The 27,044-nt window shown below is 46.9% G+C and overlaps 1 pseudogene; it reads right to left on the reverse strand.

Annotated features, from left to right (window-relative positions):
• On the reverse strand, positions 1-27,044 carry LOC148223840 (uncharacterized; annotated as a pseudogene).

Below are 27,044 nucleotides of genomic sequence, written 5' to 3' on the forward strand. Positions count from 1 at the left end.
CTACCTGGTGCTGAGGGACACGAGGAGGGACAGCTCAGCATCACCCAGGATCTGCCAAACTCCATCCTGCACTCCCTGCTCCCTCTGGGATGCAGAATTCAGTTCCTGGGAAGCTCCTGCTGCCTCTGGCTCCCAGACAGTGCTGAGCTCACCCATCTGCTCTGTCTTGGCAGCAGGGGAGTGGAGGAACAACAATCATTTTCAATCCAAGCTTAATGTGTGCACAAAGAGCCCCGAGGATTCCTCTGGCACAGCCCGGCTGCTGGAATGGGCCAGGGAGGCTTTTCCCCCTGTCCTGGCTCAGCCTTTTGTTGGAAGTGAATATTCCTGACTGTCTGCAGCCAGCCTGCCGTGCCTGAGCGTCTCCTGCTCTCCATGGAGGTGTTCTCATCCCCTTTGTGCCTTTGGGAGTCCTGCCCATCCAACATTTCCAGCACAATTCCTGCACTGTTGCAGAGAGCCTTCAAAGGCTGAGCCACTGGTTTGGGACTCACCGTCCTCTCCTGCAGTTTTCCCATTGCTGTCCAGGCCAGCAATGCACATTCCCATCCTACTGACAGGGCAGTGAGGAGCAAATCAACATTTCTTTGTGATCTGGACATTGGAGAAGTTTTGTTGTAATTTAAATTCCTTTTTTTTTCTGCTCTGGGTGTGTGCAGTTGTCTGTGCAATCTCATCCAGACCTGTTTTCCTTCCTGTTCCAGCCCCAGGTGTGGGCACAGAGCAGCTTTGGCTGCCCCTGGATCCCTGGAAATGTCCAAGGCCAGGCTGGATGAGGCTTGGAGCAGCCTGGGATGGTGGGAGGTGTCCCTGCCCATGGATGGGGTGGGATGAGATGATCCTTAAGGTCCCTCCCAGCCCAGCCCAGCCCAGCCCAGCCCAGCCTGGGATCCCATGATTCTAAAGCAGAAGGTGAAGGATGCTCTTAGCTCTTCCTGAGGAACACGTTGCTTCATGGCTTGGAAAAAACCCTCAAGGCTGTCAGCCAGCCCTTGATGAATTCACAGACACCTGCACAAGGCTTAGAGTTTAGGGAAAACTGTCTCAACCAGGCCATCACACCAGATAAATTATTGTGAATTAATTGAATTGCCTTTTTTTTCCTCTCTCTTTTTTCCCTTTCTTTTGTCTCGAAGTCAGAGGCTTTCAGTTATTTATGTATCATATGAAGGCAGATTTCCTCTCATTTCCAGTGGAAGAAAAGGGAGCTGGTAAACCCTGTCCAGAATGAAAAGATGGGAAAAATGGGGGAAATGGTGGTTTCTGGTTCTAAGCCCAGTCCTGGTGCTTTTTGCTGCTGTATCACACCAGGTTTGCATGGAGTGAACCCTCTGGATTCCTCCTTCCTTGGAGTATCATCCTTCTTTCCTTGAAGGGGTCACTTGATCCACAGAGGGGGTTTTGGACTTTTCTGTTGTGTTAAAAATCCATTCTCAGCCTCAGTGCTCTTCTAGAGCTGTCTCTGGTAGGAGAAAAGTGGAGAAAAAAAGCAAAACAATGGCAAAAAGATGCAGAGTGAATCCTCTCTCATGCTTGGGAGGAAAAGCTCAGCTAAAGAAGACTCTGAACACCAAAATCCTCCCATCTGCTGCTGCTTTTTAGTTGACCCTCCAGGTGATGTAAAGGAAGGGGACAGCCCTTGATCCAGCTGGTTAAATCCAGGTCAAAGTGCTTAAAAAACTCCAGTGTGAAGCTCCTGTGGGGCTGCAGATCCCTGCGTGGAGCCCTTGCCCCAAATCAGCAGAGCAAGGAGCAGAAATTCCTCTGTTCTTCCTTCCTAGTGAAGATAAAAAGAGGGTTGGAGAAAGAAAACCCAAGAGCAGAGCTGTTTCCCTGCTCCTGTGTTGCCTCTGCTGATGGTTATTTTGGGATCTGAGCTGTGTTTTGTTCCTTTTTGGAGATACCTGAAATGTTCAGTTCAGAATGTCTCAGGGGAAGGCTCAGGGAAAAAGAAAAGAGCGGATTCAGCACATTTCTAGGAAAGATACCTGAAGTAAAACCTGAATTTAAATGTTAATAAAGTGACCTGGAAACGGACCCTCAGCTTGGCTGTCCCATCTTGTGATGCCACCTCGGCCACAGGCAGCCAAGTTCTCCAAGGAAAGGAGAATTTCTGGAGACAAAGCCTCCTAAAACAGCTAAAAAAAAAAAAAAAAAAAAAAAAAAAAAAAAAAAAAAAAAAAAAAAAAAAAAAAAAAAAAAATCCATTCTGTTGTGCTTATAAAGCACAGGTGAACAAAATTCTGGGTACAGCAGCTGGATGATCCCTCAAGTCCTGTCTCAACTCTTGGAAAGAGGAAATCAGACACATCCTTGGAGTTTGAGGCTGGAAAGTGTAAAGTGAGGAAGTTTATTGATCACTGGCTCCCTTGTTGCTTTTTGAGATCTGCAGCCTCTTCCCAGGAGGTTCAGGGGTGTTTGATCCTCACTTGGCTCGTGGTCATTCCCAGGATCAGGGGTGCAACATCCTCTCCTGCAGCTGGAAAATCAGGAATGCCAGAAATCCATCATTGCCTGTGAGGGCTGGCTCAGTTCTCCCCCATTCCTTACAGCTGGAACTGCCCTGGGATGAAAAACATAAACCAAATATCAGAGTATTTCCCAGCAGGGCTGGACTGAGATACCAAGGTCCCTTGGGGCTCTCTTGGGAGCAACCTGCAATCCAGCCCAGGAATTCTTGCTGTGCTGCAAAAGAATTGGAGAAGAACTCCTTGAGGAGGCAGCAGGGAAAATGGAAAGGTAAATTTGGTGTGTGCCAGGGTGGGGGATGCAGGATGCTGGAAATTGGAAGGGGAAGGGGAGGTGAAGCTCTGGTTGTGGAGAGCAGGATTTTGGGGAGAGCTTCCAGAACCTAAAGGGGGTTACAGGAAAACTGGAGAGGGACTTTGGGGCAAAGGATGGAATCACAGGACGAGGGGGATGAGCAGGGTTAGGTGGGATTTTGGGAAGAAATTCCTGGCTGTGAGGGTGGGCAGGCCCTGGCACAGGGTGCCCAGATTTGCTGTGGCTGCCCCTGGATCCCTGGAATTGTCCAAGGCCAGGCTGGGCAGGGCTTGGAACACCCTGGGACAGTGGAAGATGTCCCTGCCCATGGCAGGGGGTTGGGAGATGATCTTGAAACCCCTTCCAAGCCAAACCATTCCACGATTCTGTGATTTATTGCCTGCTCTCTTTAGGGGCTGGGACCTGCTTTGCTGTGCTCGGGGTTTGTTCCATCCCATCACAGCACCCCCAAAAAGAGGGAGGGGGAGTTTGGCTTTCCCTGGGAAACAAAACTCACAGGAGCAGAACCTCAGTAACCTTGGTTACCAAATTCCATTTGTGCTGAGCAGAAAGGCTGAGAGGAGGTGTTGGAACCCAAAAACCTGGGAATTTTGAGATTTCTGTGCCTTCTGTCACTGACCCCCTGGAGAACTCTGCTTTTGGCCTGAGGCCTTGGAGAAGGCTCCAAATTTGAGTGATGGAGTTAAAATCACAGATGTGGAGTTAAATAGAAGTGTGTGATTTCACATGGTGAAGGGTTTGGAATTTGAGGCTTTTATAATATAGTGATAGGAATGGGACAAGATGGAGGATTTTGGGTGGTGTCTCTTTCTGTCTTCTTCCTTCTTCTTCATGGTTTCAGGTTGTAGTTTCTGGTTGGACAGTCAGTGCTGCACTGGGGGTCACAGGAGTTTGGTTATTGGGTTAAAAGTATCAATAATACAGGTGTTAATTCTCTATTGGATTGTTTAGCTTCAAGAGCCCTTGTAACTATCTGGATTCATCCCCATTTTGCTCACTTTTAGCTGGTAGCTAGAATTGTGACAGAACTCAGTACTTTAAATAAGATTTAATAAACAACCAAGCCCCAACATTAAAAATTCATCTCCTTCACCTTTTCAATCCTAACCCTGAGCGAAGAAAATGAAGACAAGAATGAAGTGGTGCAGTTGCCCCTTTTTACAGAGGAGTCCTTTCCTTGCACCAAGCACCCACGGAGGGGAAGCAGCAGAGCAGGGAGGATTTTGGTGGGGCAAGAGAAGCGTTGTCAGTGTGGTGTCACGGGGCTCTCATCACTGCAGTGCCCTTGGCAAATCCCTGCTGAGGAATTCCATCCTTGAAACAAACACAAGTTGTTCCTTCTTATTTTATTTTATTTTATTTTATTTTATTTTATTTTATTTTATTTTATTTTATTTTATTTTATTTTATTTTATTTTATTTTATTTTATTTTATTTTATTTTATTTTATTTATTTTGTTTTGTTTTGTTTTATTTTATTTTGTTTTATTTTATTTTATTTTATTTTATTTTATTTTATTTTATTTTATTCTATTTTATTCTATTTTCTTTTCTTTTCTTTTCTCTTCTTTTCTTTTCTTTTCTTTTCTTCTATTCTATTTTCTTTTATTTTATTCTATTTTATTTTCTTTTATTCTATTTTATTCTATTTTATTCTATTCTATTCTATTCTATTCTATTCTATTCTATTCTATTCTATTCTATTCTATTCTATTCTATTCTATTCTATTCTATTCTATTCTATTTTCTTTTATTCTATTCTATGTTATTTTATTTTATTTTATTTTATTTTATTTTATTTTATTTTATTTTATTTTTATTTTATTTATTTTTTTCTTTTGCAGCTCCTGGAGATGAAACAATCTCTGATTGAAAATGCTAACGAGGTACCCGTGGTTGGATGGCTTTGTAAAAAAGGGGGTTTTGGGAAAAAATTGTGGCTTAAATCCTTAAAAAAGAAAAGAATCCAGGTATTGTCCTGGGTAGGCTGAAGATTGGGCAAAAACACCTCCCAAATCTAACAGGATTAAATATTTTATTTTTAAGTGCAGATTTTAGGCCTTTTTAGGCCATTTTTATTGCGATTTTTGGGGGGTTTTGGCCATTTCAAGCCGGATTTTCCCTTTATTTTTTTCCCAGCCTTTTCCCAGATTTTTGCCCCCAGGAATCCCTGAAATCTCGCTGGGTTTGAGGCTTTTTTTTTTTTTTTTTTGTGTTTTAGTGCAGATTTTGGGTGTTTCAGTGCAGATTTTAGGGCTCCCAAGGCCATTTTTAGCGTGATTTTGGGGATATTTTTTGCCATTTATAGTCTGATTTCCCCTGGATTTTTTTCCCAATGTTTCCCAACTTTCTCCCGGTTTTTCCTTCCCTAAAAATCCCTGGAATCTCACGGGATTTTGGGACCATTTTTCTTTTTTTTTTTTTAGTGCAAATTTTAGGACTTTTTCTGTTATTTTTGTGCCTTTCCCTCCATCTTTTGGCTCTGGAAACTCCTGCTCAGAATTTCCTCCCTTTTCCCATTGGAAAAACCATGACTTGTGCTGTGTCCTCATTCTCCTCCTCAGGGGAATTTCCAGATTCCTCTTTCCCCAAAATCGTGTCTGGTGAGGAGGTTTTCTGTTTATTTCCACTTTCACCAAAAAAAAAAAAAAAAAAAAAAAAAAAAAAAAAATAAAAAAAAAAAATAAAAAAAAAAAAATTTTAACCCTTCCTCCCTCCCACTCGTTTTCCCAGAGCAGATCCCCTGGGACCTTGCTGAACGAGATTGTTCTCACTTACAAAGTCTCTGGTGGCTGCACAAAAGAGCTGAGCTCTGCTGTCAGAAATTAACTTCTTACACGTATTTTTCTTGTCTATACCCAGTTTTTTTGCTTTTTTTTTCCCCCCTTGCATTTTCACACAAATCCCAGCTGTCAGGCCAACGAGGGGAAGTTTGAAGCCTATTTGAATTTTAACTTGAAGTGGGTGATTTTTTTTTTTTTTTTTTGAATTTTTTTTTTTTTTTCATCTTTCTGTATTTTGAAGTCCTTTGGGCAATCCTGTTGTTCCTGACCCCATTGACCAAAGTTTTTTGTGCTGTTCTAATTTTGGAACTTTTTTGATGATGTGCAGGCTTTTATTTAATCTGGTCTTATAAAGCTGTGGGTCCTTACCCCAGTGCAGATATTGTTGCTGTTCTATCCTACACTTGATCACTGGGCTGGATGACCTTGGAGGTCTTTTCCAGCCTTAAGAATTTTGTGAATCTGTGGGAGCAGCACAGGGGGATCCCAAATGGACAGAGTGGGGTGAAACCTCCTTGTACTGCCTTCGTATGGCCAGGTTTTGCCAGCCAGGGGCTACAGGATCGGCTTCTGGGAAACTGCTGGAATAAATTAAATTAAATTAATTCCCCCAGCTGAGTCTGTTTCACCCGTGGCAGTAAGTGGTGAGTGATTCCTGTTCCATTTTTGGCCGTGCCTGCCTGGAGGCCTCCTCCTGACTTTTTGAACCGAGTTTGCTCAGAACAAGGTGTGTCCTATAGCTGCAGGTATGTGCTGTAATCTGTGATTTAATCCTGCTGGGCAGAGGGGGCCAGGAGGAGCAGAGATGTGTGGCTTTGTTCCCGTTGCTGTCTCACGAGGGACGCTCAGCCCAGGGCTGTTATTTTTGGAGATTTTGGTGCTCGTGTTTATTGCCGAGGCTCCTCGAGCTCTGGGGCTTTGAGGTGTGAGTAAATCTAAATAAGGATGACATTTAAAATAGGTTACATGCTCTCCCCGAGTGTGCAGGGAGGAAATATGAGCAGGCTGACTTCAGATCCTTCAAGTAAAAAATCCCCCGTGGGAGTGTCGTTGAAGTTCTCAGCACCTCCAGGTAATTAGATTCTGACATAAGTTGTTTGGACCACAATTCAGAGTAACTCTAATCTGGGCCTCATTATGACGGATAAAGAGGAATTAATCACTGAGCTGGAAGTGGGATTGTTCCCTGGAGGCACGTGGTCGTGACCTGCCTGCTGAAATTTGGGCAAAGATGGGGCAGTTTTGGCTAAAACCGTGTGTGTAAACACAGATGCAGGGAGAGGTTCAAGAGGGCCGGGCAGAACAGCTGGAAAAAGTTAAAGGGAAAGGAAGGATTGGGGAGGAGAAGGAAGGATTGGAAAGGGAAAGGAAGGATTGGGGAGGAGAAGGACACGGAGAGGGAGATGGAATTGGGAACTGAGAGTCATGGAATGGGTTGGAAGAGACCCCAGAGATCACCCAGTGCCACCCCATCCATGGCAGGGACACCTTCCACTGTCCCAGGCTGCTCCAAGCCCTGTCCAGCCTGGCCTTGGGCACTTCCAGGGATCCAGGGGCAGCCACAGCTTCTCTGGGCACCCTGTGCCAGTCATTTTTCCTCTCCCAGACAAAATTTTTCCACAAACCACAAGAGAAATTACAGTTTTTGGGAGCCTGCTGGGTGTGCAGGTACAATTTGCCTTCCAGAGCTGCCCCTGGACAATGAACAGCTGGGGAGCTCTGGACAGGGGAGGAGCAGAATTCCATTTGTCCTTGGAAAGGAAGGCTCCTGCACAGGCACTCAGCTGATGGGGCAGCCTGGGGGACAGCAGCCACTCCCAGCAGTTTTCCAGGCTCTGATTTTAGGCCTGGGCTCTGGATTATCTGCTCAGCCTAGTGGGGAGCAGAGGTTTTTTTTTGTCTAGAAAAATGCCCAGAGCAGTGTTGGAGTCCCCATCCCTGGAGGGATTTAAAGCCATGTGGATGTGGCACTTGGGGACATGGGTCAGTGGTGGCCTTGGCAGTGCTGGGGAATGGTTGCACTGGATGATCTGAGTGGAATGATGGAATAAATGATTCTGTGAGTCTGATTTTGAAAGACACACAAGGGATCTGAAGTGTCACTGAGCTGGGAAGGAGGAGGATTTGACAGGAAGGTCTCACAGATATCTGTGTAACAAGAAGATCTTTGAATGTAGAAGCTGAAGAAGGAATAGAAATGAGAGCAAGTTTTGATATAGAAGAGAAGAATTGCTGAGCCAGTCTGGCTGGGTAACTAGAAGGCAAAGGGTAAAATGAGTTGGAAGGGGCTTTTATGGCTCTGAGCAAAGGATAAATTCACCTCAAACAAAAGATGTTTTTACCAAGCAAAAAGATTTTCACAGGCAAAAAAAGAAAGCCAGTGTTACAAGTAGAGAAAAGATCTCAGAATTTTCCACTCCAAGAAAACTGAAAAACAACTTCTACCTTGGAATCTTCCAACACACCAGCGTGGCCCCAGCAGGTTTCATGTCCAATGTGGATCCTGATATTTAATTATTTCCTGGCCCAGAAAAGGTTCAAACCTACTTGAGCTTTTGCTACAGCTCAAATTTAAATTGCCAGACCTGAAGAAAGCAAACCATGTTCCCCCACTACCTTTGGTGCAGCATCCAAAAAAATAACCCCGTGTTTTTTCCTTCATTATTGAAACCAGAATCACCCTTCAAAGCATCAGTCCAGGGCAGGTATGGAGCAGCATTTCCTCTGTGCATCTTTTAACCCCCCTAAGTAGGAACATGGGGTTGTATTTCAGGAATTTGGGGGTTCTCAGAGTTTGAGGGCAGAGTTGTCTGTGCTTTCTGTCCAGTGATATGTTTTACTTCATTGCCTGTTCTCTCAGTCCTTTTTATATCAGTCCTCAAGATTTACACACCACCTTTGATAACAAAGGCCTGTTAGATATTATAAAGATAGAAATGATAAAATACTGCATGCCTACTTTCTTCCCCCTTTCCTTTGCTCAAGCAAAGAGGCTTTATTATATATTTACCCTTCAAAAATCTTGCTGCCATCTGAAGCTGCTGGCTCCAGTTTGGGGCTTTCTTGGATTTTTTTTTTAATTATTATTTTTTTTAATTCGTTTTTTGTTGCTGTTATCCTCTCGAGAGAAAGAAACCTCTCGGGTTTCCAAGTTCCTTGAATAAACGTCAAATAAAACATTCCAAACAATTATTCAAGCTGGTAATAAGCAGTGAGACATCCTTCCTGTAGAGAAGCTGAACAATGGTTTCCTCTGACAGAAGCACAATATTAGGAGCCTTCCATATGTTGGTGCTGATTTAAATGAGAGGGATTGTGAGTATCTGGATATCCTGTGGGAAGAAAAACTCTGTGGGTGCCACCCTGATTCCCTCCCATGACAAAATTCTGGGAGTTTTGTCCCCTGTCTCCTCATCATCCTCCAGTTTTGAGAGCTTTTGCTTCTTTCCCTGGGGTTTTTAATCCTTAATGGGATTTTTAATCCTTCCCAGAACATCCAGGCTTGCCCTGAGTGCCTTAGGGAGGCAGGTGAGCCTTCCCTCACCTCCAGCTCCACGATGGCCTCCAGGGAGGCTCCCAGTTTGACCAGTTTGTCCCTGGTGAGCACACCCCCTTCCCATTTTAGCTCCAGCAGCCCCCCCCCTCTCCTCCAGGGGCTGTATTCCCTAGGGAAGGGATCCCACCTGGGGTGGGAGAAGCAGCAGGTAACAATCACAAATATGGGCAAACTTATTTTCCTTCCTTCTCCCAATTTTTAGCTGCCCAAACGTGGGAGCACAGAGCTCACAGTGACTTCACTCCTCAGGTGGTGACCAGGATGGGACTCCTAAACCCTGCACAAACCCAGAGAGCCAGGAGTGACCCCGGACAGGGCACAGCTCCTCAATCTTTATGAACCAGTTCAGCCATGGCCAGAAAAGCTCAGGATGTCTGGAGAGTCAGGAGCAAAGCTCCCCTTTGGGCTGCTCTCCTTTTTGCCAAAATCTTTCACTTGTTGGTGAAAACCCCAGGAATTAAATGGGTTTTTAGGCAATTTTTCTCTGCTGTGTGGCCCCAGACAATGGATCTGGTAGAAGCACACCCAGCTGCTGTCCTGGTGTGGTCAAACAGGCCCTTGGCTGGGGGAGTCACCTCCATGGTCACTTGGTTTTGGACACCATCACCATCCCAGGAATATCCTCTCCATTTGTGGTGTCCTGGAGTTCAGAGAGCTGGAGGTGAACCCTGTTCCTTGCTTGTTGGAGATCCCAAATCACTGCCATGTTTTTAGGAATCAATTCCTAATGTTTTCGGCATTAATTTAATTTTCCTGTTATTATCATTAGTAGTGTTACTAAAATAATTTTTTTCCTAAATTTTGGCCTCCCCAAATCACAGAAACCCAAGAGCTTCTGGCTGGGGGTGTGTGCTGAGCAGGGAGGAGGGGAGAGCAGGAGGTCCAAGGGAGAGGTGCTGGTGCTGCAGTAGTGCTGGGGCTCTCCCCCAAAAATTTTTGCTCCTTGGGTGGACATAACCAACCTCCTGCTCAGGATCACCACTCTCCACCACCCAAGGGTCACCACCAGCAGCTCCATCTGCTCCTCCAGGCTTTCAAACCAACCTGGACCCACCTTCCCAGCAGACACGAGGTCACCTGGGGGAGAAGTGTCCTGGTGGCTTTGGTTTCACCCCAGCTCTCCATGAGCCGTGTCCTGCTCCTCACAAACCCACTCTGCAGTGCAAAGGGACCAGTTTTTGGTGCAGAGAGCCTTCTCAAGGGATTTCCCTCTGCTCCTGGGCAGAAGGGATATCTGGCTGCTTTTTCAACAGGGGACAGGGAAAGGTTTCACAAGCCATGAAGAAGTCGAAGCTGCCTGACCTCAGCACCTCACCACCTCCATGGGGCAGCCTGGCTGGAAAACCTTCATTAAATTATATTTCCCACCTTTTTTTTTTTTTTTTTTTTTCTCCAGGTACCACCAAAACCACGAGGAAAACAACAACCACAGGGAGCAAGACTTGGAGTTCTTTTAGCTCTGCAGAGCTTGGAGCTGGCACAGGGATGAGCTGCGTGCCTCAACCCAGAGCCCTCGAGGCTGTGCAGACCAAGCCTGCCCTGCTCCCCAAGTGCCCAGGGATGGATTGTCCCAAATCCAGCGTGTGGCTGCTCTGCATCCTCCCATCCTCACCAGGATTTTGCTGGGGAGAGGGGAGGAGGCAGCCCTGGCACAGCGGCACCCGCGCTCTGCACAATGTCCATTTGTTCTGGGTGCTAACACGAAATGACAAAAGACTCCAGATTCATGCTGAACAAAATTGTCCCCTCGCTAATTATTAGATTATGAAATGTGTTTCATAATGTAATGAATAATGGGGGGGACTCTCTGCCTTCTTTTTTTTTTTTTTTTTTTTTTTTTTTTTTTACTTCTCCCTGCTTGAATCTGGATTTTTTCATTGTTTGCCCCGGAGTTTTTGTTGGTAGGTTGAAACAGAGATGCGAAAAGAATGGGAAAGGCTGGGTTTTATTTGTGCCTTGCCTGTTAAAGCTGTGACTTGGCTCACACAGTAAGTGCAAACAATTCTCTCCTGGCAAGTGTTCAGTGGAGACATTACTGATGACAGACTTTATTAAGTGCAGGTTTGCTTGTTATTAAATTCGCTCTGTGCTTGTTTCCGAAGCTGCTGGCCTGGCTGGCTGCATCCCATTAGGATCTTTAGGAAGAAAGAAAGGAACAGAACATTGTATGCAGCACAGGCAGCGATGAGGTGATAGGGGAAGCCAGCACTGGGGAAGGAGACCCAAGGAGATAATTAATTGCTACGTTTAAAACAAACATTTGTTTGGTTTATTGAGTTAATTCAAAGCTGTGCCTTGCAGGTTCCTGGTTTCCAGGTGAAGCTGGGCATGTGTTCCCATGTCAGCACACTCAGGGCTGTGGGAGGTCAATGTATGTTGCATTAATTGTTTTTTTTTTTGGGGGGGGGAAAAGCCACCATTAAATAGAGGCATGTTTCTAATTTCTCAGAGCCTCGTTTAAACTCTTCCCTTTTCCCATCCCAGCCATTGTATGGACAGCACGCCACCAATGACAGCTTTTCCATGCAAAATAAATATTTTATAAAGTCTTCATCTCATGGCTGAATGTCTCCATTGCTGCACTTCCCAACCCTAATGGCCCCAGGCCACGTTAAAAATTAAAAAGTTCCAGTGTCCAGCAGGTGGGTGCCAGGTATTTCCTGAAAATCAGGTCCCTTTTTCAAGGTGTCCCAGCTCCAGATGCCATCAGAGGGTGATTTGTGTGAGGAATCTTGGCTGATAGTTTGGAAGCACTTGAAGCAAATGGGAGCTGCTCAAATTTAATAGAGCAGGAGTCAAAGAGGAAGAATAGGCTGATTTTACACTGAAGATTTCAAGGGTTTTTGGACTGAGATTTTTCAAGTGTACCCTGTGAGGTGATACCTTGCTCCCATCAGCCTAGATCAATATAACCATAATTTTGCATCAACAACTGGTTTGGTGTAGACATCTGTTTTTTTTTTTTTTTTTTTTTTTAATTTTTTCCCACTCTGAGTTTCCAATTTGCTCTTTAAAGCACATTTCTGATATGGGGCTGGCTGTTGGGGCTGCTTGCAGTGGTGAAACAGCTCAGGTTACGTGCAGGAATTACAGCTCTTTCCCTCCACAAGGTGAGGAATTCACAAAGAAAAACAGAAAAAAATTAGATTTATCCTTTTCTTTTCCTGCTTCTAACGGAACAATCTCCTTTCAGCTCAGTTTTGGGGTGAAAAAGGAAACTGTGCCTGCCACCCAGTGAATTTTGTAGTTGAGGGACAAGAACTCCTCCAGGCCAAGGAATGACAAGGCTGGGATGTGCCAGGCAGGTTTGCTCCCCTGGCACCTCTGGGTTCCATCCCTGTGGCCTTTGACCATCAAGAACCACGGGAGGGAGGGAGGGAGGGGACAGAATAACAAAATTTTTCTCTTCCCTCGTTCTTTCCTTCAGGCTTTTGAGGCACCACTAATGACAGTGGGTGAGAGTCTGTGTTTTGCAATTTATCACTTTGGCACCAGATGAAGGGACTGGCTGCACTCCTGATCTCCTCTTTTCCCTCTTTTCCCTCTTTTCCCTCTGAGGTCACAGACTTTGGTGTTTATTTTATTTTATTTTATTTTATTTTATTTTATTTTATTTTATTTTATTTTATTTTATTTTAATTAAAAAAAATAGATATATATATATTTTTGGGGTGGAGAAGAACCACGAGAGCTTTACAAAAGGCAGAATTGACTTCTCAGCTATTCCCAATTCCATCTGATTTGCACAGGCCACTCTCTGCTCAAAAGCTCTGTCCCATTTTGGCATCCTGGAAATACTAGAGCAGTTTGATTTCTGGGTAAGTAATAACCTGCCTCAGTCAAAAGCTTTCCAGGGTGCTTTGTCTGCTGTCCATTTATTTTCCATAAGGCAGATGACTCCCCTCAACCTGAGATTGTTTTATCTCCCACTTTGCTCTCTCGCTGAAATAAATTGCAGGAAAAAAAAAAATCCATATACTCCTGGGAGAATCCAGGGGAATGGATGTACAAAGGGTGCCTGGGTAAAATAAATATTGTGCTGATTCCATCTGAAAAATCATTATAAAGCTGCAGTCCCAGAAAACCAACTCCACCCCTCCTCCTTTCATTTTAAAAAAACTGGAGCATGAATGTTTTAGGCCACTTTCTTTTTTTTTTTTTTTTTTTTTTTTATCTGGGAGTCTCCCTTCCCAGCTTGGGAACACAATGAGGATTGTGTCCCAGGTATGTCGGAGTTATTTTGCTACTGTTGGTGAATTTAGATGGGAAAAGTCAGGCACAAAAGGGCTTAAGTGATTTGGTTCAATTAACTATAATTTATGAACCCTAATTCCCAGTTTACTAATCAGAGTATCACACAATAGCCCTGATTTCTGAAATTGCTTAAATATGTGCCTCTGCTCTGCTCCATGTTAAACATGTGCCTAAAAATAGGCAGATGGGCCATTTGGGGAGGAGAAATGTTTTCCCAAGGAGATTTTAGATCTCTAAAATTTCGCCCTTGTGTTTCATTTGATGAGGGGAGATTTTGGAGAAAGGAAGGAGAGCTGAAATCTGATGTTTTAAAAACTCTCTGCTCAAAGTTTTCTATGGCTGCCAGGGAGGGCTCTCAGGGTTTCAGTGAAGTGCTCAGGGTCAGAAAGAAAGGGAAAAATAAAAAAAAAATCATCATTCCTGCAGGGTGAGAGGAGAAGACACCGTGGAAGGAGCAGGAAAACCCTCAGCATCCCGAGTGGTCATGATGGGATGGATGGAAAGGGAAGGGAAGGGAAGGGAAGGGAAGGGAAGGGAAGGGAAGGGAAGGGAAGGGAAGGGAGATTCCCCCACAGCATCAGAGCTTCACCAGCTCCAGCAAAGGAGGACTGAGCTCACATTTGGCATTTCACTGTCCCTGCCATGATTTTTCTCTCTGTTTTTCTTACAGAGATGCCCAGAGACTGCAGTTCCCAGCTCTCATCCAGCTGGGGTGACCTGCAGAGGAGATAATTTTATGGAGTGATTCCCCTACCCAGGCCTGTAACTCGAGGACACATTCCAATATTCCATCTGATCCCAGTTTAAAGCACTTCCAAGAATTTATGATTTAATAATCAAAAGCCCTCTTGGTTCCAATTTGTGCCTACCCTGACTTTTCAAACCTTGTGGCTCTGCACAACTCCCTGACAGGAGGGGACAGCTGGGGGGGTCGGGCTGTGCTCCAGGGAACAGGGACAGGAGCAGAGGGAAAGGCTTCAAATGTGCCAGGGGAGGCTCAGGGTGGATATCAGGGAGAATTTCCTCATGGAAAGCATGGTCAGACACTGGAAGGGGCTGCCCAGGGAGGTTTGGGGTCCCCAAAGTCCAAGTGACACTCAGTGCTCTGGGCTGGTGACAAAGTGGGGATTGGTCATGGCTTGGACTCGGTGATCTTGGAGATCATTTTAACCCCAGTGATTCTGGGATTCATCCTGTACAGTCCTGAAGGTTTGAGGACACTCTTGGATCCAGGAAAAGCTCTTATCTCTGCCCCTTGCTCCAGGTGATGTTTCATTCTTCTCCTCTTTTCCCTGTGCTCAGCTAAAAACAACCCACACTCACTGGTGTTTTAAACTGTTCTCAGCAAGATAATTACCTATTAGAAATTCCACAATTATTTCATTATGTATTATTACAGAAAAAAAAAAATTAAAAATGCAATCCCATAATGCAGTTAATGGCAATTATTAAGTTCTACAAATAACTTCCATGAGAGTCATGATTTGCTGAACATGGGCTGAGGAATCCCAGGCAATTACACACGGAGCCACATCAGAGCAGAGCTGCTGTGAAAATGAGGATTTGTCACTTTGGAAGTGACACTCACCACAGATTAAAATCAAGCTGCAGGGGGAAGGTCATCATCTCCAAAGTTCCTGCCCCAGGAGTGAGGATGTTTCCATGGAGATGATCCCTGTTTCCATGAGTCTCCATCCTAGCTGAGGATGAGCAGGATAACTCCACGGATCTGCGAGGAGTTCTTGGGGGGTGTCCCTGAAAAGAGGTGAGTCCAGACTTTGAGGAAGGGTTGGGATGGCCCTTCTGGGATATGCCCAAAGCCAGGATGAGCCCTGTGTGTGCTGGGGATGCTGCAGGGGGTCTCACCTGGGCATGACCAACCTGTCCCCAGCCAGAATCCAGGAGGCACCGCTGTCCTTCCATCACTGCGGCATTCCAGATGTGGCATTCCAGATGTGGCATTCCAGATGTGGCATTCCAGATGTGGCTGCTCTCCTGCTGCTGCCACCACCTGCCTCCACCAAGGCTCCATCACAGCCAGCAGGGCTGATAAATGCAGACCAAACCCTGCTCTGCTCTTGCTTTCTTGGACCCCAACCTTCATGGTGAGTGCAGCTCCTTCTTCTCACAGCCACACCCTGCTCGTGCTGTTGGACAAGTCCAGCTTTGATCCAGCTCCCTCCTGTCCCCACAGTGACCCCAAACCCTCACCCCTCATGTTCCTGCTTCTGGTTAATGTGCCAAAGCCAGATGTGCTCCTCCATCCAAGAGGAGGAGGAGGAGGAGGAGGGAGGCAGCTGCTTTGCCCAAGGAAATGGTGTGTCCATGAAATCATGGAATGGTTTTGGTTGGAAGGGACCTTAAAGCTCACCCAGTGCCACCCCCTGCCATGGGCAGGGACACCTTCCCCTATCCCAGGCTGCTCCAAGCCCTGCCCAGCCTGGCCTTGGACACTTCCAGGGATCCAGGGGCAGCCACAGCTTCTCTGGGCACCCTGTGCCAGGGCCTCCCCACCCCCATAGGGAAGAATTTCTTCCCAATATCCAACCCCAAACCTCCTCTCTGCCAATTGAAATGATTCTGTTCGTGTGGCAAATCCCGTGTCAGACCTTGTCCCCTCCTCAGACCTTCAAGAAAGAGAAGAAAGCCCAAGGTGAGTTTTACCTGCACATCTCCTGGCAAAAATGGACACAACCAGAACACAGAAGTTCGCAGGACCTGCTCTGGCACTTGGATCTTCTGAGACAGAGACCCGAGATTCCATCCCCATCATATTCCAGGAAAGGGAAAACACCAAATTTCAGGCCAACATAAAGCCCTATTATTCCCAAAACGATCCCATTCCTTCTGCCCAACCCTATTTCTGTGCCTAGCCACCCTGGAGGCCGTGAGAGCTCTTCCATCCATCCATCATAACTCGAGGAGCAAAGAGCTGCCAAGGCCCTGGGGCTGCTGAGCTCCCATGTGAACAAGCCCTGCCCCATTCAGGGGAGCACAGGACACTGGCATTGTCTGCCACACATGGATGTCATAGGGTGAAGGACACAAAGCCACGGGTTGTGCTGGCATTCCCGTGTCCCCAAATGACTGCTGCCAGCCCTGCTGCATTCCCATCACCAGGGCAGCAGCCCCAGTGCACTGAGGGGGCAGCAGGGGGGTTTTACTGGGCTCACCTGAGTGCTGGAATAATTTTCCATGGTGGGAATCAATGCCTGCTCCAGGCATTTTCCTGGGTTCAAGAGGGGGACGTTTCAGTTCACATCTGCAGCAGGAATTCTGTGGAGCCTGCTCTGCTCTCTCCCTGTCGGGATTTGATCCTAAAAGTCTGTTCCAGCCTTAATGATTCCATGCAGGACACGAAGAGCCTGGATGCAGGAGGTGGGTTATGATAAAATGAACCTTTGCTGTCTACAAAACCATGGAACCAGACTTGGGGCCATAGTGCCCACAGCATCTCTGGGATTTGGGATCAGTGGGATGATAGCCTGGATGGACAACCTGGAACACCCAGATTTCACCTGAGGTGAGGAGGATGGGTGAGGCAAGGGGAGCTGGGTGGGTGGGTGACAGTTCCACCTGTTGGATTTGCTGCAGAAACAATGCACACCACAAAAAAAAAAAAAACAAGCCCCAAACCTGCTTTCCCCTCCGCCACACTTGGAATTTAAAATGCAAAAATACAATCTGTGGCAGAATGGGGTGCTTCCCCCCTTCTTCTAGGCCTGGTTTTAGAAAAGCCTGAGGGCTGGGGTTGCAGGCTGGAGGAAATGAAGGTGGAATTTCCCATTCCTTTGGATCAGCTGGCTGGGATGGGCAGTGTCATTGTCCTCTCTGTCCCTTCAGTGTGTCCAGTGGCCCACAATCTCTTGTCCTAGAGATGGATCTCTCCAGTGGAGAGACTTTGCAACACTCAAGCAGTGCCAGAAGGTTTCCAGCCCTTCCCCAATTATCATCTCCCTGTATTTATGCAGAAGAGAACCTGCCTGGTAGCTCAGTTGGTTTTTTTGAGGCTGTAAAACCCCCCACACAAACCCATGCACCAAACTGAGTGGAAAGGGATTTTTTTTTTTTTGCCCTACCACTAAAATTTCACTTTTTAAATCCCTCACCTGACCCCAAAGAAAGCCTTCCTGCCCCTTCCTCCCATTCAAACATTCCCATTTCTGGGCTCTTCCCTCCTTTGTGATAGCATGAGCATTTTTAGCAGCAGGCTTTTCTTTCCCTGGGTTAAATTTAGTCCAGGTCATTCCTCCAACGTCCTGCCCCTGCTATTTCATTCCTCAAAGACTTTCCTGTCTCAACCATCTGTAAGATAGTTTCACACAGATGGAAATTCCTTTCTTTTTCGCTTCTGGGAAATGGTGGTGTTGTAATGGCTGGAGATTTTCTTTGGGATGTGGGTTTTGAAAGGAATTAATTCAGCCAGGAGAGCACCTATGTCTAAATGCTGCTGCTCCTGCTGCTCATCCACGTTTCTGGCAGGAGGCTCTTGTGAGTCTGCAGCTGTGAGGCAAACAAATAATAATAGTTATTCCCAAGGGAAAAAAAAAATCACTCAGCCATCCAATATCTACCTCCTTGCCTGTCTGAACACCTCAAACTGATGCCAAGTCTGGGCTGTTCTTTGTTTCAGACACTGAGGGTAAGGAGTAGGTCCTAGGTAAGAGCTGCAATGTTCCCAAGGAATCCCAGCCCTGATTATCACAAGGGTTTAGGTTGGAAGGGACCTTAAAATCATCCAGATCCACTTCCTTGCCATGGGCAGGGACATCTGGACTTGGAAGACCCTGAAGAAATGGGCCAGAGCATTCTGTGTTGTTGTAGCTGCTGGTCCAAGCGTTTGGAGTTGAAGGATGGAGCTGTTTCCTCCAAAACCACCCAGGAAATGATCCTGCCACCACCCTTCCACAGGGCCAGGATGGATGGATGGGTGTCAGCAGTCTGGAAACTACCCCTAAATGGCCAAAAAAGCAGGTTCAGCTTTGCACCTGCACTGCCTGGGGACCGGCAGCAGGGCTTGGTGGGGACAGGGGACAATCCTGTGCCCCACAGCAGCAGAGCCCGGCAGCAGAGGGGCAACACCCCACTGTGGGTGCTCATCGAACTCCTCCACTGCTGCTCTTGGCTCCAGTGATTCCTGCCTTGGAGGAAGAGATGAAGTGCACCAGGTTTTAGTGCAAAGCTGGAGCTTTGAACAAACAGGGAAACAACTTGTTCCCATGACTCCCCACTGCCTTGGAGGTATTTTTGGTTGTTTATTACCCTCTTGTTCCTATCTTCCAAATCCCTCCTCCTCTCTCTTCTCTTTTTAATAGACTAAGTAGACGCTGAAATCCTCAAGCATCCTTCCTCCCGAGGGATATCTGGCCTCGGGCGAGGTACAAATTACAGGTTTAACAAAAAGGGAGAGCACAATTATCCCTTGTGCCTGTCAGCTCGCTAACGAGCTGGCACAGGAGCTGAGAATGCTGCGAAGGTTCAGCATTTTCTGCTCAGGAGATTGTGCTGAGCCTGGGGCAGAGATGACTCTCTGGACAGTGCCTGGGTCAGGGAAAGGGGAGGAATTACAGGAGATCAGAAAATCCATTTTCTGCCCATTTTACAGCCCAGGAGTGACTGAGTCCCTTCTTCAGGGGGTTGGAGCTGCAGGTTGGTCTCTAAGGTCCCTTCTAAGCCAAACCATTCCATGATTCTGTGATTAACCCACGTTTAATCACTGGCCTGCAGGAACTGCAGCTCCTCCTATGGAACAGGAGCTTTGTAAATATTCAGAGGACACCCTCTACTTTGAAAAAAATCTCGGCTTAAGTTCATATAATCACAGTCAGGGATGAAAATAAGAATAATGAATGTAGGAAAATGGAAGAAATAGGAATAAATTTCTGACTGTGAGGATGGTGAGGCACAGGGTGCCCAGGATTCAGGTCCCTCCTTCTGGGCTCCTGACCATCCAGAGCATCATACAGAGAGCCTGAAAGGACACAACCAATGCTTCCTCCTCGAGGAAAATCAGGATTTGGGCTGCAAGAGAGATGAAAGGGTGGGTGGACACCACAGGCTGTGGTTGTTGCTGGATCCATCAGGTTTTTATGGAGGAAGGACACTGGAAAAACGCAGCCCGCGCTGCCTCGGGGCATCTCTGTGTCCCTTCCTTTCCTCTCTTTCTTGCATCTTTTCTACAAGGTTTTCCAGGATCCCTCCAGCCCCAGCAATCCTGTCTGGGACCCTGAAAAATTCCTGTCCCATGAAACCAGCTCTCCATCATCATGTGGGGGCTCAGCCTGGAGAGAAAAGGGGGATCAGGGGGGACCTTGTGGCTCTGCACAACTCCCTGACAGGAGGGGACAGCCGGGGGTGGATTTGGGATCTTATCCCAGGGAAAAGGAACAGGAGGAGAGGGAACAGCCTCAGGCTGGGCCAGGAGAGGTTTAGATTGGATATTTGGGGAAGATTTCCTCATGGAAAAGGTGTTGGAGTCCCCATCCCTGAAGGGATTTAAAGCCACGTGGATGTGGCACTTGGGGACATGGGTCAGTGGTGGCCTTGGCAGTGCTGGGGGAATGGTTGGACTGGATGATCTTTGAGGATTTTTCCACCTTTAATGATTCAGTAATTGGACCTGCTGGTGGCACCATCTCTGTTCCTGCTGAGTGACACCAGGACCTGCTGGCCCACGTGTAGGACAGGGGTGTCTACATGGCTTAAAAACTTCCAGTCAGAGAAGAAATCCCTCCTGGATTTTCCTCTGGGAATTTTTAGCCTGTTTCTTTTCTTCCAAGCTGCCAAACCCTTCTTCATCATGGAGGGCAGGAGAGCAACTTCCCACAGGATGGGTGAATTCTGCCCAGGGAGGTTTGGAGTCTCCATCCCTGGAGGTGTCCAAGGAATTCCTGGATGTGGCACTCAGGGCTCCAGGCTGGGTGACAAAGTGGGGATTGGTCACAGGTTGGACTCAATGATCTTGGAGGCCTTTTCCAACCTCAGGGATTGTGGGATTCTATGAAAATCTTTCCCTCAGGAGAAATTTCCCTCCTCCTCCCCCTGTTTGTTTCTGTTTTGCTCTGATCCACTTCGGCCACTCAGGCAGGAAAAAAACCCCATCATTTTTGGCATTATTTCTTTGCCCTTGAAACGTGGGTGCTCTGGGTGAGAATCTTGCAGGAGAAAACATGTGAAGAAGTGGAAGGGAAGGTTGAATGCAGGATCAGTGAGGTTTAGGGGTTAAAGCTGTGGGTAGAGCCAGCCCTTGCACCCCCTCAACCTCTGCACGGCGCTCGCCAGTTTTATCTCGGTTTCGCTTCTATTTGCTGTTGTTGTTTTTAATCATAAAATGACTATTTGTGCAATGCAAATAGCAGAGCCTGCTGTGAGCCACTTAGCAGAGCCCAGAAATGTCACTCTCTGCATTCATCCAGCCTCTCCCATGCTGGGTTTTCAACAGCTGCACTGGGGCGCCGGCCGCGCTCTTCCAGGAAAGCGCGATGTCACTCATCCCTCTCTCCACCACCCTGCTTGTCCCCTCCTTGCTTGGGTTTGAGGCTTCCAGGGTTGGGACAGCATTGTCCAGGAGGGATGAGAGGTTGTGGCCACTCCAGGCTTGCCCGTTTTTGGTTTATTTTTGTTATTAACACACACTCGAACATTCGAACGTCGAGAGGGTTCCAACAGCTCCAAAGGGTTAATCCGTGCTGGGTGCTCAGGTTCAATTCCTGACGTGGTGGTGTCCAGTCAAACCTTGGGTTTTAGGCTCTTGGAGGCTAAAATAGGCTCATGTGGTTCTTGGAGGTTTTTTTCCAAGCTTTGTGATTCTGTGATTCCACACCCAAAGGGTGCCCCAATGGCAGGATGTCCCCTGGGTCCATCCTGAGTGCATGGGATGGTTTTCTTTGTAGGACGATCACAAATTGTTACTCTTTGTTTGAGGAATTGAGGGGTTTCAAGCCCAATTTTTTTCACAGTCGTGTTTCATGAGCACAAGATTCTGTCTTGCCTTCCTTCATGGCATTTGGGATAAATAGTTTGGGAGCAGGGTGGAAGATGCTCCCACAGCACTTAACCCATCTCAGAAAAACTGGAAAACCTGTGTTCTCTCTGCTGACTGAAAATCCTCACTTTTTTTTGCCCGGTTTTATTCTTTAATCTGAGCACTTTTCCTTGAGTTTGAACTAATATTTTAGTTCAGTTCTGTGTTGCTCCTACATCTATGGCTCCAAAAGGAATTTGGAGCTTTGATATCAGCCTAAAGACTTTCCCCTCATGCCTCGAACATGATGCTTCACACTGAGAAATCCCTAAATCACTGCTTGCCAACAGCCAGAGCAGAGGATAACAGGGCACTGCTGCTTCCTTACATTCCCCAAAATTTAATCTGTGGCTGGAGAGGACAGGTGCCATCCCAGGGACACTTGTGCTATCAGCAGGTTCTTGACTCACAATCCCAGACAGCCATTCCAGTCAGCTCAAAGCAAATAAATGCAATTTGAAAGCGCCCTGGGCAGCATTAATTCTGTCAGCCCTGTGCAGTGGCAGGAGCACAGGAATTGCTTTGCCTTGCTGGGCTGTAATGGCAGCAGCTCCGAGGGAAAATGGATCAAGTGGGAAGTAAAGATGAAGAGGCCATCTGACATCCCTGCAGCAGGCAGCCTGCGAGGAGGTGGAGAGGGAAAGGGGAAAGGCTTGGGAAGGGCTGAGCTGCCAAGAAAACCCTGTTGGGGTGCAGAGGATTTGGGTCGAGGAAGGTGGAGCAGGTCAGGAGCCAGAGAATGGGAAGGGGATGATCTTCAAGGTCCCTTCAACACAAACCATTCTGTGATCCTGTGATAAAGAGGGAGAGCCAGGCTGGATCCCCACTCCACACGGGGATGTGACATTTTCCCTGCTGTCATGCAGGGGATGAAGTGGATGGAGCCAAGGGAATAACTGCAGAGGGGACAAACAGCGGGGAGATGATCCCCAGTGGGATGTGGGGTGGCAGGAGAGCCTGGGGAGACACAGAGGGGCAAAAGGCAGAGCCAGCAAAACCTTTGGAAAAGGAGGATGCTCCTACTCCCCCTGCTCCTGACACAGCCTTGGCTCCCAGGAGACTCCTGCCAGCCCCTGTCCCTTTTTCACAGGTGCCAAACCAAGCCTGCCTTCCTTCCTGTGCCTCACTTATGTCAGGAGGGCTGAGAATGCTGTAAAGCATCGGGGAATGTGCCAACAGAGCTGCTGCCAAGCAGAGCCTCTGCAGCCCTGGCACTTCTGCTGAGCACAGGGTGCTGTTTGCAGGGGGTTTGGGGGGAGATAAGAATTTTTTATTTTATCAGTGGCCAGGTTTTGGCAGGGCAGCCTGGCTGGCTCATGTCCATGCCCTCTGCCTGGGGAGGGAGCTGCCTAAGCAGCCAGTTTGGGTATTTCTGCAGGGTTTTTTCTGCTTTGGTTTCATTTCTGGGCATCTTTCACTGTGTTCTTGCAGTGATTGGAGTTTCATCATCCTGAATTTGCCCTGGTAGGGATTTGGGGAAAGCCATGAGCTGGTGTGCTTGTCCTTTCTCCCTCTCATTAGCACTGCTTGGAAAGATCTTGATGTCTTGTGAGATGCTCATGGAGCAACTCATCATTGCAATCCCTGAATTTATTGCACCCCTGATTTCCCCACTCTTCTGTAAAATTTTCAGTGCCATCAGGCTGCTTCTGCAGGATTGGAAGGGAGACTCTTTTTTCTGGTTTTTGACAGCTCAGGCTGCTTTGAAAGCCCTGTACTCTGGGAAATCTCCACTGCTCATCAGGATTAAGAGCACAGTCTCATAGAGGTGACCAAAAATTTGCACCATGGATGTTGGAATATTGCTCTTTATTATTATCCATGTTCCACTAAGTGGCATCATATCCCTTGTTTCTGTTCCCTCATCTTAACTCTGTCTCCAAATATTGAGAATTTTCTTTATCAACCAGACAGGAAATAATAAGGGAGGAAAAATCCTTTGCCAGCTGAAGGGAAATGTGTTTTTGGAAGAATTTTTTCGCAGTTTCTGGCTGAGAAAATCGGAGAAACAATTGCTTTGGGGAAAAAAAAAAGAGAAACATTTCATTTAAACTCCCTGTGCTTGGGGTTGCACAGGCTCCTGATCCTTCAGGTTCTCCCCAACCCCCCCAGTGCAGGGTTTGCTCTGTTTTGGGCTCAGCAGCCACTGTGTCATTCAGGTCCCTGCACTGAGACCTTTCTAATTTGCAGAAAACGTTTTCAAAATGAAATTTTCACAGCGAGTGGGTTTTGGCAGCAGGAGGCTGGCACAGGGAGAGCCCCGAGCCTTTGGGGAGAGGGAATGAGATTCCACAGCTCCAAGAGCTCCAAGATGTTTCCAGTTGTGTGTGGCCAATGGTGGGTCTGGTTTGGAATGAGTGACCCTGTGCTGGTCCCTGCCCAGTCCAGAGAGCCAAGGAACCACTGCAGGAATTTCTTCAGGCATCACCCCCATGGCTCATGGGGCTCTGGAGCAAAGGGCAAGAGGAAAAGAAAAGAGGAAACAGCTTCAAATTTGCACCAGGGGAAAGTTTAGGTTGGATATGAGGAAAAATTTCTTTACAGAAAGGGGTGTCCAGACCTGGCACAGCTGCCAGGGCAGTGCTGGAGTCCCCATCCCTGGAGGGATTTAAAAGCCATGTGGATGTGGCACTTGGGGACATGGGTCAGTGGTGGCCTTGGCAGTGCTGGGGGAATGGTTGATTTTAGATTATTTTAGATGATGATTTTAGAGGGTTTTTTTCCAGCTTAAACAACTCTGTGATTCCATGATTTGGCTTCTCCATGCTCACCAAAGAACCAAATGAGGATGAACTTGGATACACAGGAAATTGTCTCTGTCCTTGCTGAGCAATTCTTTTACCAGATGGGTAAAAAAGGGGAGACTGAGATTAGAAATTAGGAAGAAATTCCTCCCTGAGAGGGTGGGCAGGCCCTGGCACAGGGTGCCCAGAGAAGCTGTGGCTGCTCCTGGATCCCTGGAAGTGTCCAAGGCCAGGCTGGACAGGGCTTGGAACAACCTGGGCTAATGGAACCCCCTGTTCATAGCAGGGGATGGAATGGGATGATCATTAAGGTTCTTTCCAACAATGATTCCACAGTGTCTGAAGGGTGAATTAAAGCTTTTGCAATCAAAAAGGAAGGAAAAACCCACACCAGGCTGACCAAGGGCTTCACCACAAAGTGATGAGCCAACACAAGCTGCCACAGCTGGGCAGCTCCATCCAAGAGAGGCAAAGGCTGTTTGCAGGTGCTGCAGGAAAAGCTGAATTTTCAAGGAGGGTTTAAAACAGGGGGAGAAGCTGCTGCTGTGATTGTACTTGGGGGCTTTCCTCAGCATGCAGCCAGACAGGGAAATAGCACAAAATTCCTTGCTTGGAGATCCAGCAGCTCGTGGAGGATGGAGCAGGAGCCTGGAGATGGAGATGGGACCTGAGGTGAGACAGGAGGGGGCACAGAGGCTTTGGAGAGCAGGAACAGCCCCTGTAACCCTGGCTGGTGCTGGATCTGAGACAAAGACACGGCACTCTGTGATCCATGTGACAAAAGTGTTTTATTCCTGTGAATTCTCCTTAAACAGAGAGTTTGGAGCTCCCAGGCAAACACATATCATTGCTTGGGAGCTTGGATTGCTCAGCTCACTGACCAATGGCTTCTGCACTTTGGGATAGATCTCAGTGGGTGAAATCCCTGTTTGGGTTTAAATCTATCCTATTATTGTTCACCTAGGGGCCTGTTTATCAAACCAGCCTCCCTGAACCAAATCTCTTATTTATGGCTGAATTAATTGCCCAGCTACAAGCCAGCTTGTGCTGTGACAAGTCCCTTCTCTCATCTCACAGGGGGAAACAGAACAGAAACCTTGACCTGACCACTTTGAGGAGCTAAAAATCCCCTTGCAGAGAGCTGCTCTGCAGGTGCAGTGAAGGCAAATTTGCATCAGAGGAGCTCAGAGGAGAGGCTGTGGCAAAGACAAGATGAGCTGTTGGGAGGGCAGTGCCTTGAAATTCCAGGGGCAAGGATGAAGGCTGCAGGAATGGAAGAAAACCTGCCCACACCAGCTGAGGCTGCTGGATTTGATCCTCGTTATCCACAGGAAAGGGAATTTATATTTATGTTCAGGTGTGTGGATATTTGAAGATGAGGCTGGGATAAACAGAGCTGTGCTGAGCCCACCTCTGTTCCAGGACATGGAACAATGTTGGAACCCTAAAACCTGGGAGTTTTGAACTTTCTGACACTGACCCCCAGGAGAACACTACTTTTGGCTTGAGGCCTTGGAGAAGGCTTCCAAATTTGAGATAGAATTGGAATTTTGAATAGAAATGTGTAATTTCACATGGTGAAGGGTTTGGAATTTGGGGGTTTAGAATATAATAATAGGTATGGGACAAGATGGAGGTTCATGGGCATTGTCTCTTCCTTCTTGTTCCTTCTTCATGATTCAGGCAGTAGTTTTTGGTTGGATAGAAAGCACAGCAGTGCAGGTCACAGGTGTTTGGTTCTTAGGTTAAAAGTATAAATAATATAGATGTTAGTTTTCAGTTGGATAGTTAGCCTTTAAAAGACCTTAGAACTAGCTGGATATACCTCCATTTTCTCACTTGTAGCTTGTTAGTTAGAGGTGCTGAAGAACTCCTTAGATAAAATTGAGATAATACTTGAGATAAAATTTAATAAACAACCAAGTCCAAACAAGAAATCCGTTTCTCGAGCATTCAATCCTGACTCTGAGTGAAGGCAGAAGAAAAAAGCTGACCACTCTCAGAACAAGATAAAAATGTCCTGTTGGGTTGGACATCCCCATCTCTGAGCCAAGACAAACTCTGCAGAGCCATGAGAAACTTGGGATTCCAGGGCTCTGTGGGAGGGCCCAGCTGGGAGCTCCCAACTCAGGCTGTGTGGATCGTGGTCCTGCAGCTTCCACATGCACAGAAATTGTCATTGTCATCTTTTCTTTGGCTTTTGCAGCCTTGCAGACTCGGGCAATCTCTTGGCTTAAAAGCTGGGAGCTGGTTTTTATATCAAGAGCTCAGCAGGAATCTAGAATTTAAGAGACAAGAGAATTGCCCATCCTTCAGATATTGGCAGCAAGCCACTGCTCCAGTGTATTTCCATGGAAAGAGGGGAGGAATGCATGGAAATAGATCAAAACCAGTGTTTTAAAACCCTCCAGATATGCACCTTCACACCTAAAGTAGGTGTGGGATGGCTTTTCAAGCCAGCAGCTTTCCTCACCTGGCAGATCCAAGCAGGGAAATCCAGAGCTGGAAAACCAGCACTGAGATATGCTTGAATGGCTGATTCTGTGAAAATATTCAATGGAAATGTGCATTTTTTTGTGAGTCAGGGTCACCCTGTGCTGTTTGTACCACACCTGCTGGGCTGGGGTCAGTGTCTGAGGAATGCTGCTCGTGTCTGTGATTCCAGCAGACCCAGCTGGGGAAGGATTTGTGTCCTGGAGCTGTGTTTGAAAGCAGGAAATGTGAAAAAAAAAGAAAAAAACCCCCAAAAGATATGAGTAGGTGATGCTTCACAATGTGTTGATTTGGAGGTCTGTGTAACACTGTATTTTGAAGGGTTTTTTTACGGTGTCCATGAAAAAAAAATTGAAAACTGGGATTTCTGCTTTCCTACCTGAGGCTGTAAGGTCATAGTGGGTCAT

Source organism: Sturnus vulgaris, chromosome 4 (assembly GCF_052056855.1).
Source record: "Sturnus vulgaris isolate bStuVul1 chromosome 4, bStuVul1.hap1, whole genome shotgun sequence".
Classification (NCBI taxonomy): Eukaryota; Metazoa; Chordata; class Aves; order Passeriformes; family Sturnidae; genus Sturnus; species Sturnus vulgaris.